The sequence below is a fragment of the Protopterus annectens genome, chromosome 8.part0 (genome assembly GCF_019279795.1).
Source record: "Protopterus annectens isolate FY-2018-M chromosome 8.part0, PAN1.0, whole genome shotgun sequence".
NCBI classification, from domain to species: Eukaryota; Metazoa; Chordata; order Ceratodontiformes; family Protopteridae; genus Protopterus; species Protopterus annectens.
Genome location: NC_056741.1, coordinates 373,170,795 through 373,186,328, shown reverse-complemented (window position 1 = coordinate 373,186,328; position 15,534 = coordinate 373,170,795).

Here is a 15,534-nt window from a genome sequence, read left to right as displayed (position 1 = left end):
TCTGTTGGGATACAATGTTCCTTTGCTTCTTCTTTCACCAGAAGTAAAATGTTAGCACCAATCCTAAGATAAGAAGCAGGCCACAGCCTTAGTGATCCACACTCTTGTCCTAGATGACGCAAGAGTCTGTAGGCTTGTAGCCTTTTCCTGGTAGATGCCTTGAATAGCAACCAGACCAATCAGGAATGTTAAGAACAGACACTCTCCAACCAGAAACAGGAATCAGTGCACTCTGCTCTTTCTCTCACAAGGACCAAAATATAAACACAGATTCCAAGCTGTCACATATAAAGCAGTTATTAGGCTTTCTGGTGATTAGTAGTCTCCAGGAAATAATGTCCATGTACTCCTTCTCTCACCAGAAGAAAACAGAAGCTCTAATTCCAAGATGACTACTGAGAAGCAGAATGAGGATGGTCTTGCAATAGATGTTTAAAGGTAAGATGAAAAAATGGTTTATCCTAAACACTGCAGTCTACATTAAGCGGTTAGGTATGAAAGTAGGTAACTTACGTTTTAGCTGCCTAAGTGGAGGGCTACAATTTTTAAAAGAGCAAAATACATTGAAGGGGGTGGGCACTTTTGTATTCTGGTACTATGGAATACAGTGGGATGGCCAATAAAGTTAAATAGTTATAGAGGAGTGATTACAGAAAATGATAGTTTTGTGCTTACTCACACAAGTCAGTGAAGGAGAGAGGAAAGGAGATATATGGTCAAATTAACATAAAGGGCAGGCAACTAGAAAGACAGTGGTGTTTAAGAACACAACATTGACAGGGTAGGATGGTGGGAAAATGCTGTCTGACTCACAACACACAGCTGTGGTCTCTTTTCAAGTTTTAATATGCAATTAAATGCAGAATACAAGAACAAAACAGTGTAATGAAAACAAATCACAGTATACAAAATAGAAAAAGGCAATAAAGTAATACAATGTACAATAAATCAAAAGCAAACTAACCCTTCCCTCACAGCAAGCTGTGGCAGAGCCTGGCTGAGCTGTTCCATCAAAAGCCAAGTTTTTCCTTTACTTTTTCAGCAAATTAGTGTGACACAGCGTGGTGTGCTTACACACTGTTAATTGTGGTAACTAGCAATTACTATGTTTTGCTTAAACCACTTGTTTTAATTAACATCTGTGTGGCTTAGCATGTTAATTCAGTGGTCTGCACATGCAATGGTCTCAGGTTCAAAATAGGGGACAGGTGTTTATTTTGTACATGTTTATTATCATTTAAAACACATATATCAATATAGATCCATTTAGCTGAGTTTAGTGACTCTGTGAGACTTGCTGCATTGTGCGGCATTGCACAAAAAATCTTTAAAGAAAAGAAAAAAGGTGAGGCAGGAGTGGTGAAATGGAGTGCAAGCAGGTAGGTATGTGCAGGAAGGGTGTAAGGAAGAACCATAGCTATCCATTTCTTGTACAGCAACAACTGTGCACTTTGACTGAATTTGAAAATGAATTTGGACTGTCATCCCCAGAGAAAGGGATGAGGACAACATAACTGTGGTGTCAAGCCAATTGGACCAAATTATGTGTGTCCAGTGGACACAGGTGTAAAATGGAGAACTATGTATGGGCCGATGATTTTTTTTTTTATGGGATAGGTTCCCACTTTTTTTTTAAGATAAGAGTGGAATGTTGGGGAAGGGACATAGGTACATGTGGGAATGTGAGGAAGCTTTTGGAGACAGACAAGACAACAGACAAGGGTAGTGTGTGACACAAAAAGGGTGAACACCTTGGATAGGGAGGATGTCATGGAATCCCAGTCTCAAGCACCTCCACAAGGTAGCAACGTGACTAAAATGCCCACCCATGAGAATGTTGGCAATGCTCCTTCACTGGCCCTGGGGTAGCAGTGGTGGAGGCTGGGTTCCAGAGTGAGGATGCCCCACCAGGGTAGCCAGCATGCACTCCATCCTGCGCAGGTGATACCCGAAACCATGGAACACAATCCTGCACACTAAACCTGACAGTGCATCGTGGGTAAAAACACCATCTCCACCACCACTGCCAGAGAGAGGATAAGCCCTGTCTTGAGGGACAGAACTACCTGACTCCACAGGTAGTGCAGGTGAAGCAGAGGAGGGACCACCAGCCTGGGTCTGAGGCATACTGGGCCCAGGTGCCATGGCTGGAGGAGACAAGGTAGGTGAATCACCTGGAACTGGCCTACCTTGTTGCATTGTAGTAAATAAGATATAAAGATTAGTTAAGGTTAGTGATAACCAAACCAATGTTATAATTAACATAATGGAACATTTTATTGATTAATCCAAATACATATTAAGGTATATTATATGGAACACAACATTAAATAACATAACAGTAAGTATATTAACAGCAAACCCAAATAAAATAACCCATAACACTAACAAAACAGTTTAACAAAATATATTAATATTAAATCATAATAATAAATAACATTGATAAATTAAAGAAGATAAGGGGTGGAGAGAGAGAGAGAAAAACATTCCATTAGCGAAGTTGCAGATGATATTAAGAAACAGACTATTAATACATACTACTACAGGTGTGCTGTGTTAGTTGTGAGTACAGTGACTCAAATTCTTCTATAGATGATGTAGCACTTGCGTACATCTCAAGCTGTTAGCATGGGACAGTATGGACCAAGCACTAGCAAATGAAGGTACAGGATTACTTGGAACTGTTTCACAAAATGTGCCCATACATAACTACCAAGGTGTTCTGTAAATGGATTTGCAAATACATTGCATTCCAGGTAATCATTTATCTGCTAATCAAAGTCCAGACAGATCGGGCAATTGTCATTACATTACAAAAAATTGTGACACTTGAGATGTATATTTGTGTACATTAAGTAAACTAGACAGCCATCATGTCTTAGTTGGCAGGTATGGGAGTAGAACCCAAAAGCTGTCACTGCAGGGGGCATGTGCACATTATGTAACAATTGAGTGCAGTGACATTAGAACAGACATACAATGAATACATCCCTACTGCACTTATTTCAACATATTCTTATGAAACCACACTCCTGCTTTACACTTTATTGTTATTACTCCTTAGAATTTATGAAGTATACATATGATATCTGCCCAGAACGTGGGCTACCTTACCCATATACTTTATTCTTGTAGTGGTTGGAATAGAGACCATTATGTGTCTGAAAGTGGGCTGCAGACAGCCCTTAACCATACTGTAGGTTGTGCAATACATTTATCAGGCAATTACTTTTGCAGTCTTTATTTATTTCACTTTTACAGTTGACTGCAGCAAAATTAGAACAGACATGCAGTGAATATAGCCCTACTGCACTTACTACAACACATTAGTTATCAAACCACAATCCTGCTTTACACCTTATTGCTTATTGTTATTGGTATTGTTTATTGTTTAGTGCACTACAGTTATCCGAAAATATCTGTACTTACCACACTCATGGCGCATCCCAGCCATTGCCCGGCAAGAGACTGGACATTGCGAGCCCGTTCAGCTGCAGCTCTTGAAGAGAAGCACATCATTATGCATACCAGTTTTGCACAGATTCAGCTTGTATTTTACTAAAGTAGTGACAAACATACTTACATATCTGTGGGGCATGCCCATCCTTCACCTCTAAGACCTAGGTGTCTAAGTTTCCCTCTTCCTTTGCTTTAGGTTGTCACAGTGGTGACAACATTGCTCAACAGTGTGGGAGATACCAGTAGCACTAGTAAGAGCCCTGTCCAACCAATCCCAGGCTTCAGCTTTACATTCTGAGCCCTGGTAATCGCCCTGCAACAACTGGGTTTTGTAGTTTCAGACCAGGAGTCCAACAACCACTCTGGACTCCTGCACATCCCAACTCTATTCCCAAAAGCATTCTCCCTCAGCAACACTGCCAGACATATCAACAGGTTAATAAGTCTCCAAAAAATGCTGCAGAATTCCCACCTATTGCCCTTAATATAGGCTGTTTTCCTGCCCTTACATGTCATACTGCTTCGTTTGAAAAAGTGCCATGTTGCTTAGCATCGTGCAAATCCACTTAGCATCGCATAAACTCACAGAACCGTGTTTTAGTGAAGGTTAGTGACATGCAAACGGGAGTAGCTGTTAACCATGTTTAAGCAGCACATACCACAGTGCAGCTTTTTCAAATGTAACAATCTGTTTTTGCATTAAACCGCACTTTGTCAGTTCACACATTTCCACAGCAATAAATGTGAAAAGGTATGAAAACTGAGGACTTGAACCTGGGACCTACAATACTTTAAGTTGTGACTCTACCTATTCAGCTACTTGGATAGCATAAAAACCATTATACCTTCATATATACTACTAAGCTATCTGTTAGCATTGCTAAGCACTGCACCATATCATGCACATCGCCATTCATGATATGAAATAAAAACACTGTAGACAAAAACACATAATTAATTACATCCGGTTTCTATTTTTAGATGTCTGGCTGGTATAAACTGTGTATGTGTAAGTGCAGCTCAGCATTGCTGTACGCAAGCAAGTATTAAAAAAAAAGCAAAATAAATAATTAATTACATTCGGTTTCTATTTTTAGATGTCTGGCAGGTGTCAGCTGTATATGTGTAAGCACAGCTTGGCATTGCAAAAAGAAAAAAGTATTACAATTCACACATATTTCTAGAGTAACAGGGTACATTACATGTATGTACATTATCCTGTACATAATTCCCTATATAATCTACAACCACAGAACACTACACTGGTGCCTGCATGGATTCAATATCTGTGCTACTGTGATCTCCCTCCGCAGTGCACCATAATTAATATGCATGGTGCACTGCAGAGGATGAACCGTGGCCAGGTACACCAGTACATTCCATGTAGGCACTACACGGAGCCTAGACAAATTTTGTTGAATCCTGGGGAGTGTCTTTGTGATCATGATTTAAAATATTATGACAGCAGTGCACAAAAACTATAGCAACTACACTTCTGCCGTAACACTTGAATCATCATGCAAAGACACTATTTCAGTCCAGTGTTCTCCATTATTACCCATTTCTGTATGAGAGAGAAAGTGTGTGTGTGTGTGTGTGTGTGTGTGTGTGTGTATGTGTGTGTGTGTGTGTGTTTATGTGCATGTATGTAATTTAACCTAGCTGTTCTGCTCATTTCTGAATGAGAGAGAAAGTGCATCTGTGTGTGTGTGTGTGTGTGTGTGTGTGTGTGTGTGTGTGTGTGTGTGTGTGTGTGTGTGCGCGTGTGTGTGTGTGTGTGTGTGTGTGTGTGTGTGTGTGTGTGTGTGTGTGTGTGTGTGTGCGTGTGTGTGTGTGTGTGTATGTGTGAATTTATGTGTATGCCTGTGTATGTAATTTAAACTAGCTGTTCTGATCATATGAGAAATTTTGTGTGTGTGTGTGTGTGTGTGTGTGTGTGTGTGTGTGTGTGTGTGTGTGTGTGTGTGTGTGTGTGTGTGTGTGTGTGTCTGTGTGTGGGCTGCTGTATGAGAGAGAAGGTGTGTGTGTGTGTGTGTGTGTGTGTGTGTGTGTGTGTGTGTGTGTGTGTGTGTGTGTGTGTGTGTGTGTGTGTGTGTCTGGGTAGAATTTAAACTAGTCATTCATTGCTGTATGAGAGAGAAGGCGTGTGTGTGTTTGTTATGTTAGAGCAGAGAGGTGTGTGTGTGTGTATGTGTGTGTGTGTGTGTGTGTGTGTGTGTGTGTGTGTGTGTGTGTGTGTGTGTGTGTGTGTGTGTTTAACATACCTCTCAACTGTCCAGATTTAGCCTCATAGTTTTGGTCTGTCTCTGATAAAAAAAATTATGTTTTTCTGGAAAATCACAGGGGTCTGAAGTCACTGAATAATAGGTTCATAGGTGTGTACTAGGCTAATGGCCCTGGAGCCTTTACAAGCCTAGCCCCCAAAAAATGCCCAGGCACCATGCCACCTGATGTTAGTTCACAGTGCCCCTATAAAGTAGTGCGACTGGAATGATCCCTGGAGTGACCTTTCTGTTACCCATCCACTCGTGAAGATTTATCTTGAAGAGGGCCAGTGAGGTGCTCTGCTTGACAGGAAGGCGAAGCTTATTCCAGTGTATCGACAGTCTTTGGGAGATGAACCTGTCCCTCCAGCATGTTCTGTTAATTGTGGTAATGAGGTTGTGATCTATGGAGCATGTGGTGCGGGGGGATTGGGATTTTTTTAGGTGTAGCATTCCAAGTAGAGATGAGTCGAACATGGCTTTGTAAGTCAAGCAGAGATCACCTCTAAGTAAATGAAAAGAGACTGAGAACAGCTGAAGTTTCTTGAGTCTGTCCATGTAGGACGTGTTTAGGGCCTAGGATCCTTTTTGTGAGGTAGAGATGAGTCGAACATGGCTTTGTAAGTCAAGCAGAGATCATCTCTAAGTAGATGAAAAGAGACTGAGAACAGCTGAAGTTTCTTGAGTCTGTCCATGTAGGACATGTGTTTAGGGCCTAGGATCCTTTTTGTGAGGTACTTTTTTGGCCTCTCCAGCTGTTGTAGGTGTCTGGTCAGGTACATGCCAAATGGGGAATGATATTCAATGATTGGTCTAATGAGGGATGAGTAGCAAGGGATGATGACCTCTTTCTTCCTGGATGCGAAACCTTTGGTTATAAGATGTGCCACGTAGAAGGACTTTCTGACCACAGTGGCAATGTGGTTGTCAAAGATGAGGTGGCTGTCGACCTGGTGCCCAGCTCTCTTATCACCCCTTCAGTGTTCAGTGGGCTCTCATCAACATGGTAATTCATGGGAACTGAGTTTCTTCCAAAGGCATCTACAAAGGCATTTACAAAGACATGCATCTGGAGCATTTCTTCCTGGACCTCTGCTGAAAATTGGCTTCGTTCCAAGTCAGACTTTCCCGGTTAACAAATGTTAAATAAAAAATAAATAAATAAAAAATAAAATAACGCATTTTTTGGCATTAAGCTTCAGGCCATGGTTCTGACACCAGTCATTGTTCTCTGAGAGGCCCTTTTGTAGGATATCTGCATCACTTGGGGAGCTGATAATGACACCTAGCTTGCAGACATCAGCGAACTTGGTCAGCCAAAGTCCGTCTGTGTTGGCCTGGACTTCTAAGAAGTAGATGCCAAACAGGGGAGGACCCAAGACTGAGCCCTGTGGGACTCCACTCATGACTGGTTGACAGTCTGACTTGGAATCCATAACTTTTACTCTGTGGGTCCTGTCTGTGAACCAATTTGAAACCCACCTAGTGATGTAAGGATTGATGCTTAGTTTGGTGAGTTTATCAATGATACCTGAGTGGGGAATGGTATCAAAGGCCTTGGCCAGGTCGAGGTAGGCTCTCTGCACTGCCTTACCCTCATCCACAGCCTTTGTGACTGCCTCGAAGAAGTCAACCAGGTTCAGCAGGCAGGATCTCCCCTTGACAAAGCCAAACTGTGTGGGGTCAAGAGTTAGGAGATTGCCTATATCTTTGTTAAACAGGTCCATAATGATGCATTCCATAGCTTTGCATACCAGACTCAGGCTAATGGGGCAATAGTTCCAAGGGCCTGTAGTTGCTCCCCCTTTATGGAGCAGGATGACTGTAGCAATGAGCCATTCATTAGGGACATAGCCTGAGGTAAGGTAATGTATGTATTTTATAAGATTCCTGCTTGACCAACAAATGATTTTCTATGCACTTCTGTATTTATTGTGTTTCATTGTTTGTGTATATAGTTTTTTTTGCACTGTGTTTTAAAAAGTATAATAGTTTGTTAATTGATTAATTGGGAATGTTTCTGTATATAAAGGGGTTTCAGAAGTTGGTATGCTCATCTGAAGAAGTTTTTGTGATGAAAACGCGGTGATACAGTTAATGCGTTCTGGATGTGTTTTACATTTTTTAGTATCGTGTGCGATCAATAAAACAGTGGATTTTATTCTGGTGAACCTTCCAGTGCCTTATTTTTGGTTATCACTTTACTTTTGGCATTTTTTTCCAGTTTCTTTGTTTATATGTACTGCATATTCATGATGCGTATCATGTCTAAGTAATGTTACATGGTACGTACCAGTAGCATTGGCTGCAAAATGTTGCAGAACAGCACGGATAATTGATCTGTGTAAGCCTCCATGGTCTGCCCACATCAGTCAACACCACAAGAATATACAATAAATCCAGCCATCCCAAATGACAATCTGAAGTCCAGAAATGTTATTCCATCTTCTTTCCTTTATATTTTTTTAAAGGCATCCCACATGCTTGCACGGTGTGCCACAGGGCATGAAAATGTTTAACAGGTTTACGTAGTGGGACCACTCAGCTAGCAGACATAACCCAAACATATAAAAATAGAAACAGGATGCTTTCACTAAATATATCTGTACAGTGCTCTGTGGCGCAACAACACGGTATGCAGAGCTGCACTATGCTGATGCATTGGAAGGTATAACACCTAGTAAAACAATGTTGATGATGTCACTACCCTGCTGATGACATGGATTAGGTTTTGTACTATAGTATAGGCGGTCCTGGATTCAAATTTAGTAATGCCATACTTTTTATTTATGATGGTTTGAAATTGCAGCAAATCCAAATAATCTGGTAATGAAAGTGAATGACTATGGAAGTGTCTTGGTGATGGTATTTGCAATATATATATATATATATATATATATATATATATATATATATATATATATATATATATATATATAGATATATAGATATATTTGTTTTTTAAAATATGTGCTGTGCTTAGCATTGCACAAATATGAAGTGTTTTTATACATATGTATATACTGTGCTGTTTGAGGGATAGTAAACGGCACAAACCAATTTCAAATGTATCAAATTGTACACAATGCGCACTTTCAGTAAGCACGGGGGGGGGGGGCAGGTATTTAAAGGGGAAATGCTGGCAATTCCACTTCATACATTGAGGTTTGACTTTTGCAGCAATGTCAGGAGCAGGTGATTGTGTGCATTTTAGGGCACAACACTGGAGTGTCCAGGAGGCCAAGGTTTTTATTGGGCTCCTGGTTAGGGTTCATGGCCCATGCCTGTTGCAGGAGGACTATACTGGCACCCAGTAGAAAGTGGAAGCCTGGGATAGTTTGGCAAGGGCACTTACCAGTGCAACTGATACCCCCCACACTGTTGAACAGTGTCATCACCACTATGATGACCTCTGTAGGAGAAAGAGGGGTACCCTTGATCAGTGGATCAGGGATTGCCATGCGGGGAACACCCCAGTGATGTGTAAGTATGATGTTCATGTATTAACTGAAAATACTCGAGCTGGCTATGGTAAACCCTGATATTCATAATTGTTTTTATTTTCCCTTTTTCCACAGCTGCAGAAGAGGGACTCAATTGTGAGGTCCCACAGTTAGCAACTGGAGGGGATGAGACAAGCATGTGGTAAGGAAGAGTAATTATATAAATCACTGTTATTACAGCATTAATAGTTATGGAGGATTAGTGGCTTTAACATACATTGTTATGAGTCTGGAAATGCATATCTGTACTGTACCTTTCAATATGATCCATATCTGCTGAAATTCAGATATAAGAATCAGCGCTTTACCCTAGTCATTGTAGGGGTTATGTTGGTCTGGAAATTACTTTATGAAGACGTCAAGAAATGAGTGTTGATAAGTCATGTTAACACAAATCCTATGCAATTATGCATGAGTGTAATTGCAATTGAAATATGTTCATACTTCTGGTTCCTTGTACACCCAAAAATGCAATATGTCCAGATATCCTGCTCTGAAAGGTGGAGAGGTGTGGTCTGAAATGCAAAGCAAAGTAGTACATTCCCAGATAATAGTGCCCATGAGTCTATAAAAGTGTAAAACAAAAGATAGTTTGTATTATGTTGTACTAAAAAGCACAAGTACAGTATTACAGTGGACACCGCTTGTAGCTTGTAATACCACACTCCCCAAATACAGCAATCATCACATTACACTATGTACACTCAGTGAGAGTTGCAACTGAGAAACACATTTCATTGTATTTTCTATATTTCAACAGAGGTATATTGTGCTCTATCAGGTATGTATTCATCTTGTTACCTAAATAATGCCAGTGCTGGATAGCAGATAACAATACATGTGAATTCAATCTATATGCATTTGTTAGAAATATACTCATTGCATGGCCTTCTTTATCAGACATGTGAGACATACAGAGGCTGTAGGGTAGGCCTAAAGTTTAATGCTGTGTGTGCTATGTACACATGCTCCAAGGAAGGATCCTTTGATAGTACCTTTAACATTTCCCATTGTTTGCTTAACGTTGTTCATGGCCCTGGTATTTGTTATGTCATACAGGTTACGGGGAGTGATGAAGTCCTGCTATGGAAAACATTAGAGTGCGATGTTGTGTTGGTTGTGGGACATATTCCTATATCTGTTAGGGCACAATAAATGATATAATGATCTTGTTACTCACTTACTGTTGCAATCACCCTTGATGAATATATACAGTGTACTCCCCAATTGAGGATTGGGTGCCTTCTTTTACTGCATAGGCTGTATAACAATTTGTACTAATGTTATCATTATATGTGGTGTCATTATTTTGTCTTTCAGCAAAGAGTATGCCCCCATGACAGAGAACACCATTCTCTGAGGCCAAAAATGACCTTATCATAGATGCGCTCAGGCAACACCATGAGGTCTTGCTGTCAAGAGGGAGGCAAAGAATTGTTGAGCCTGCACAACTGTAGGAAGACTTTGTCAGAAATGACAACAGTGTGGGCAGACAGAGTAGCACATATGAGCAGGTTCATCACAGAACTACTGACATGATACATGCTGCGAGGAGTCATGCAGCTGACATGGCACGAGATGGTGAGGTCACCTGTGGTGGGTTTACAGCAGAAGACCCCCTCAACATTGCTGAAGAATTCCTGGTAAATATTAACACACAGGAAAGCTTCCAGAGTCCAACAGCCAATATGTCCTTGATGTTGGTGCCACTCCTGCTACTCAAGAAGAGCATCCAGGTAGGCTGTGTTAGACCATCAGCAAAATACATTTTCAGTCAGTCTGTAATACTGTATATAGTTTTATTGTGTGGTAGGTTGCTTTATTGGTGAGATGTAAATGAGATAGCTGCAGTGTTCAGGTCCGTTAACTGCCACAGAGAGATTCATGGCACACATCTAGATACAGGACAGCTCCCAGTCATCCTTGTGCCAATATGTTCTGGATATGTGTGCCACTCTTGCATCACATGTCGGGCTGCCAGGAATGCTTTGTAACATCATCAACATATTTCTGAATTGTCATAAGTATATATAGTTGAGTCAAGCTATATGTGTGCTGTTTTGGGTATTTCAGATAGCTGCAGTGTTATGCTCATATAAAGTATGTTAGACACATACATATAGATGAGTAAAAGTATTAACCCCTGTTGTACAATTAAATGTCTGGTGCTGCTTCCATTATGTCTTCCTCTACTTTTCCTAGGACCATAAGGAATTCAACGTGCAAGAGCTGCAGCAATAGGTAAATGGACTGTCATTTTCCTGTACTGTATATACATCTGTTCCAACATATCTGCTATACTGTTGTCTCAGGCCTGCTGTACGTATTTCAGTACTGTTGGCATATCTGTCCACTGCACAGGTTTTTTATTAATATCACTGTTTGGTAAACAATTGCAGGCCTGTATTTAAATCATGGTACATGAATGTCAGATTACTATGAAGTCGGTAATAATAGCAAACACTGAATTATCAGACACAGATCCTGCATTCAAACTACATAGCCTTCAGATATGTCATGGTGAAGCAAAACCAGTTATTCCATCAGTTATATTTGTTTGTAGAAGCATATTATGTAACATTTGTCCATATTCTTTAGCCTTTGTTCAACCACTATTTATGGCTTTATCCACACTTCTTACTGTACGTGGTTGACAGGTTTAAATATCCATAATAGTGACAACAGTGTAATGTGCAGCATAGTAGTGCAAGTATTAATGGTCTCCTTTTATTGTTTTATTACAGGTAAACATGGCAGTAGTTCTGTGTCCCCTGTGCCACCTGATGTCAGTGTCTCATCAGAGTCTAATGATGATGTGATGGCCAAATTGAGGGAAAGGCGGGGGTTGCATAGGCTGAGCCTGACACAGATGTTTACATCCAACACCCACACTCAGGATCTCCAGGCACAACCAGTCTGCCTACACATAGACAGTCTACTGAGACCACACATATTGGACATTTGGAGGGCAAAGACATAGACCAGGGAAGTGTGGCTACCATGGCCTCAGTACATGTTGACAATGGCTGTAGCCAAACTGTTGGTGAGTTGCCAGAGAAGCGGATTGATAGGGGTGCTCAGAAGAGGCCTGCTGTCCCTCCACCACCTGGTGAAGGTGTGTTTTTACGTGTCACTCAGTGTATGTTTAGGACCACAATGGAAGCACAGGCATGTTTAGAATGTCACTCTAGGAGAATTCCAGGGTTTTAAATGTGACACAGTCTGACATCTGTGACTGCCTCCGCCATGTTGTTGATGCACTGGATTGGTTCAATGACTTCTATCAACAGGATGTGGCCATGAGGGAGCACAGAGCATCTATCATGGAATGCCCATTGTCTGTGCTGGAACCTCTGCTGGGAGGGGAATGCCAACCTTGTGGGCGTAGGTCAGCAACTACATCTGCCGAGAGCCAATGGGGCCATGCCCGATCAACCTCCCAAATTAGTAGTAAATCTGCTGTTCCATCAGAGAGTGTGCTATCCACACCCAGACATAGCAGGCCATGGGTCATGGTCCTGGCCATTACCATGAAGACAAGGGATCCATCAGACATCAGTCACCCTCAGGCAGGAGAACACCATCTGACCTTGAGCGTGGAGGTGCCAGTGCAACTCCTGGCAGAGCCAGTTCTCTTGGTTGGTGGCAGGGACAATATACTGTCAGCTCTACCATACATAGCTCACAGCTGTCTGACATACTGACATGTAGGGCTAGCGATGAACTTGGCTGTGTTCATACAGACACTCACACACATATCACATTTAGGCCACCTACTGACACACATGCTACAGCTATATGTTCCCTGTTGGCTGCTACCCTTACTGACTCACACACACACACACACACACACTCACTAACCGTTTGTGTCAGCCTAGGTCTCCTGCACCCCTACAAACCACCCTGTGCAAATGATGAGTGTGTCACACCCCTGCTATTCATCTTTTGCCTTCAGGGATACTGATAATATGTGTCTGATGCACAGGGAGATTACCTGCAATTCTTATTTATTTCATATGTCCATTTGTGCTGTTGTCTTGATTACTGTAACTGTCATTTATATTCTGGTTAGCCAGTTATACAATTGCTAGCATAATAATTCCTCTACCTTGTAGATTCTTTTTTAAGACTTACGAGGTCAGTCAATGACATGTGTCTCATTAATATATCTAACCCTCTTTTTCAGGATTGTTTACTGCAAACTTTTGTGTGCATATCCAAAGTTAACCCATTGGATTCTGAGCTCTAAATTGTATGTCAGCACTGAAGATAAGTCTCACATCAGTAATGCAGTATAATGATTTGCTTTGTTCATGTACATCACCATATGTACGGCATATGGGCGGCACAGTGGTGCAGCGGTTAACGTTGTCGCCTCACAGCAAGAGGTTCTTTGGTTCGATTCTCGGCTGGGGTGCCTTCTGTGTGGAGTTTGCATGTTCTCCCTGTGTTCGCGTGGGTTTCCTCCGGGTACTCCGGTTTTCTCCCACATTCCAAAGACATGCATCTGGAGAATTTCTCCCCGGGTCTCCGCTGAAAACAGGCTCTGTGGAACCTAGTCGGACATTCCCGGTCAACAAATGTTAAATAAATTAAATAAATAAATATGTTCCAAAGTTAATAGGCTGTGACAGTGGTATGGTCCTAATGGTGTTTAGACCTGTAGTAGATACATCAGAATATACTATGCAATGGCATGTATAATGCATGCCCATGTGTCTTACAGAGAGGACCACCCATGTCCAGTATAGAATCGTCAGTGATCCATGGTGGATAACATGTTCACATGAAGTCTGCCAGTCTGTGCTCAAACAGGTTTATGGAAGTGTTCTGCATGACATACAATTTGAGTTGTAATGTAGATGAGTGCAACCTTTGAGACATGTATGTGTCTACCCTGTATGTCCTATGTATGTCATACTGTACATTGTGGTCACTGCAACAGGTGGCTGTGGTTCCATATGACTTACAGATGCACAGTGTGTTCATGTCATTTGGCCCAGAGATGGCCATGTACTGCTTCGATATTCTGGCTATAAGCTATATATCTGATACTGCATACACTGACAGCTACCTCAGTCAGCCCACAGAAGAGGCATGTTGGAGATGCTGATGTTTTCATACTCAGAGATGACTGACATCTGTCAACTTCCTGCAGGTGTCTGGGACAACACTTATTAATGGGAGGATTATATACACTGACAGGGCTGATGATGAAGAAGCATAGGGGTATGATACACTTTTGGCCTATGTCATGCTTTTCATAATCATATGTATGGTAGAGGATGCCTTCCTCCTCACAGTACACACATTTGTCAGTCAATATGTGTTTAATGATTTATTAATGCATAATTTGGGTATACTGTTTTTCTTAAAATAAGCAGGAACATGTATTAACACAGGGTATGGTGCTGCATGTCTGTGCAGTTGTTATAACACCTGTGGCTTTGTCAGCAGTCATTAGTGGCACCAAGACTTTTGGCTACACATCCTTTGCTTTATTTTGGGACTTTTAATATGTATAGGGCAAATAAAAGAGCAGAGACAGCACTGACACATCTGTTAACAGACAGCTGGCAGGTCAGCTGCTTGAGGTGATGTCTCCCACTTTGACTGAGTTTTGTTGGTCTGAGATCTGATTTGCAACTCGCCTGTTAACAGAAGGTGTGTTATTCATCTTGGTTACTTTCTCAGTGGTAAAAAATGTTGGATTGCATTAAGGTGTTTAGTCAAGTCAAGTGAAGGTGAGTGCACAGCCTTGTATATGTCTCTGCTCATAGTCTGGATTTCACACAGTTTTTGTAGGTACAAGCTAACCATAAGAAAAGATAACTGGAACAGATGTAGTATTTGGAGGTCACCTAGTTCCTTTTTGTGTGAGATGCATGCATATTGTTTCCATTGCCTTAAAGCAAAAGTTGAATACAGTTAGGGAAGTATAATCCCATGTGTATGTTGCCTATCCTACATTGTCCTGTTTTGCAATGTTCACTGTATTCCATTCATTGTGGACAACAGCAGTACTCAGGCCATCAATGAATATGGTGCTAATGCAGTAGCTAACTGTTGCAGCACATGAACGACACAGGCCAGATTGTCATCTGGTGACATGGATTCTGTGCTTCATGTATTGGAGTGAGCAGTGATACCTATATTTTTGAAGATACCACAGTTTTGGGGGGGGGGTGATGCAGCCATGTAGTAAGCTTGCTGTTATGAGGAGAGACACTTTACAGCCACCTGTGTCTACCAGCAGGTGTGGAATTCATGGTGAGTCAGTGTGTGCAATACCATCCATAATTACTTCA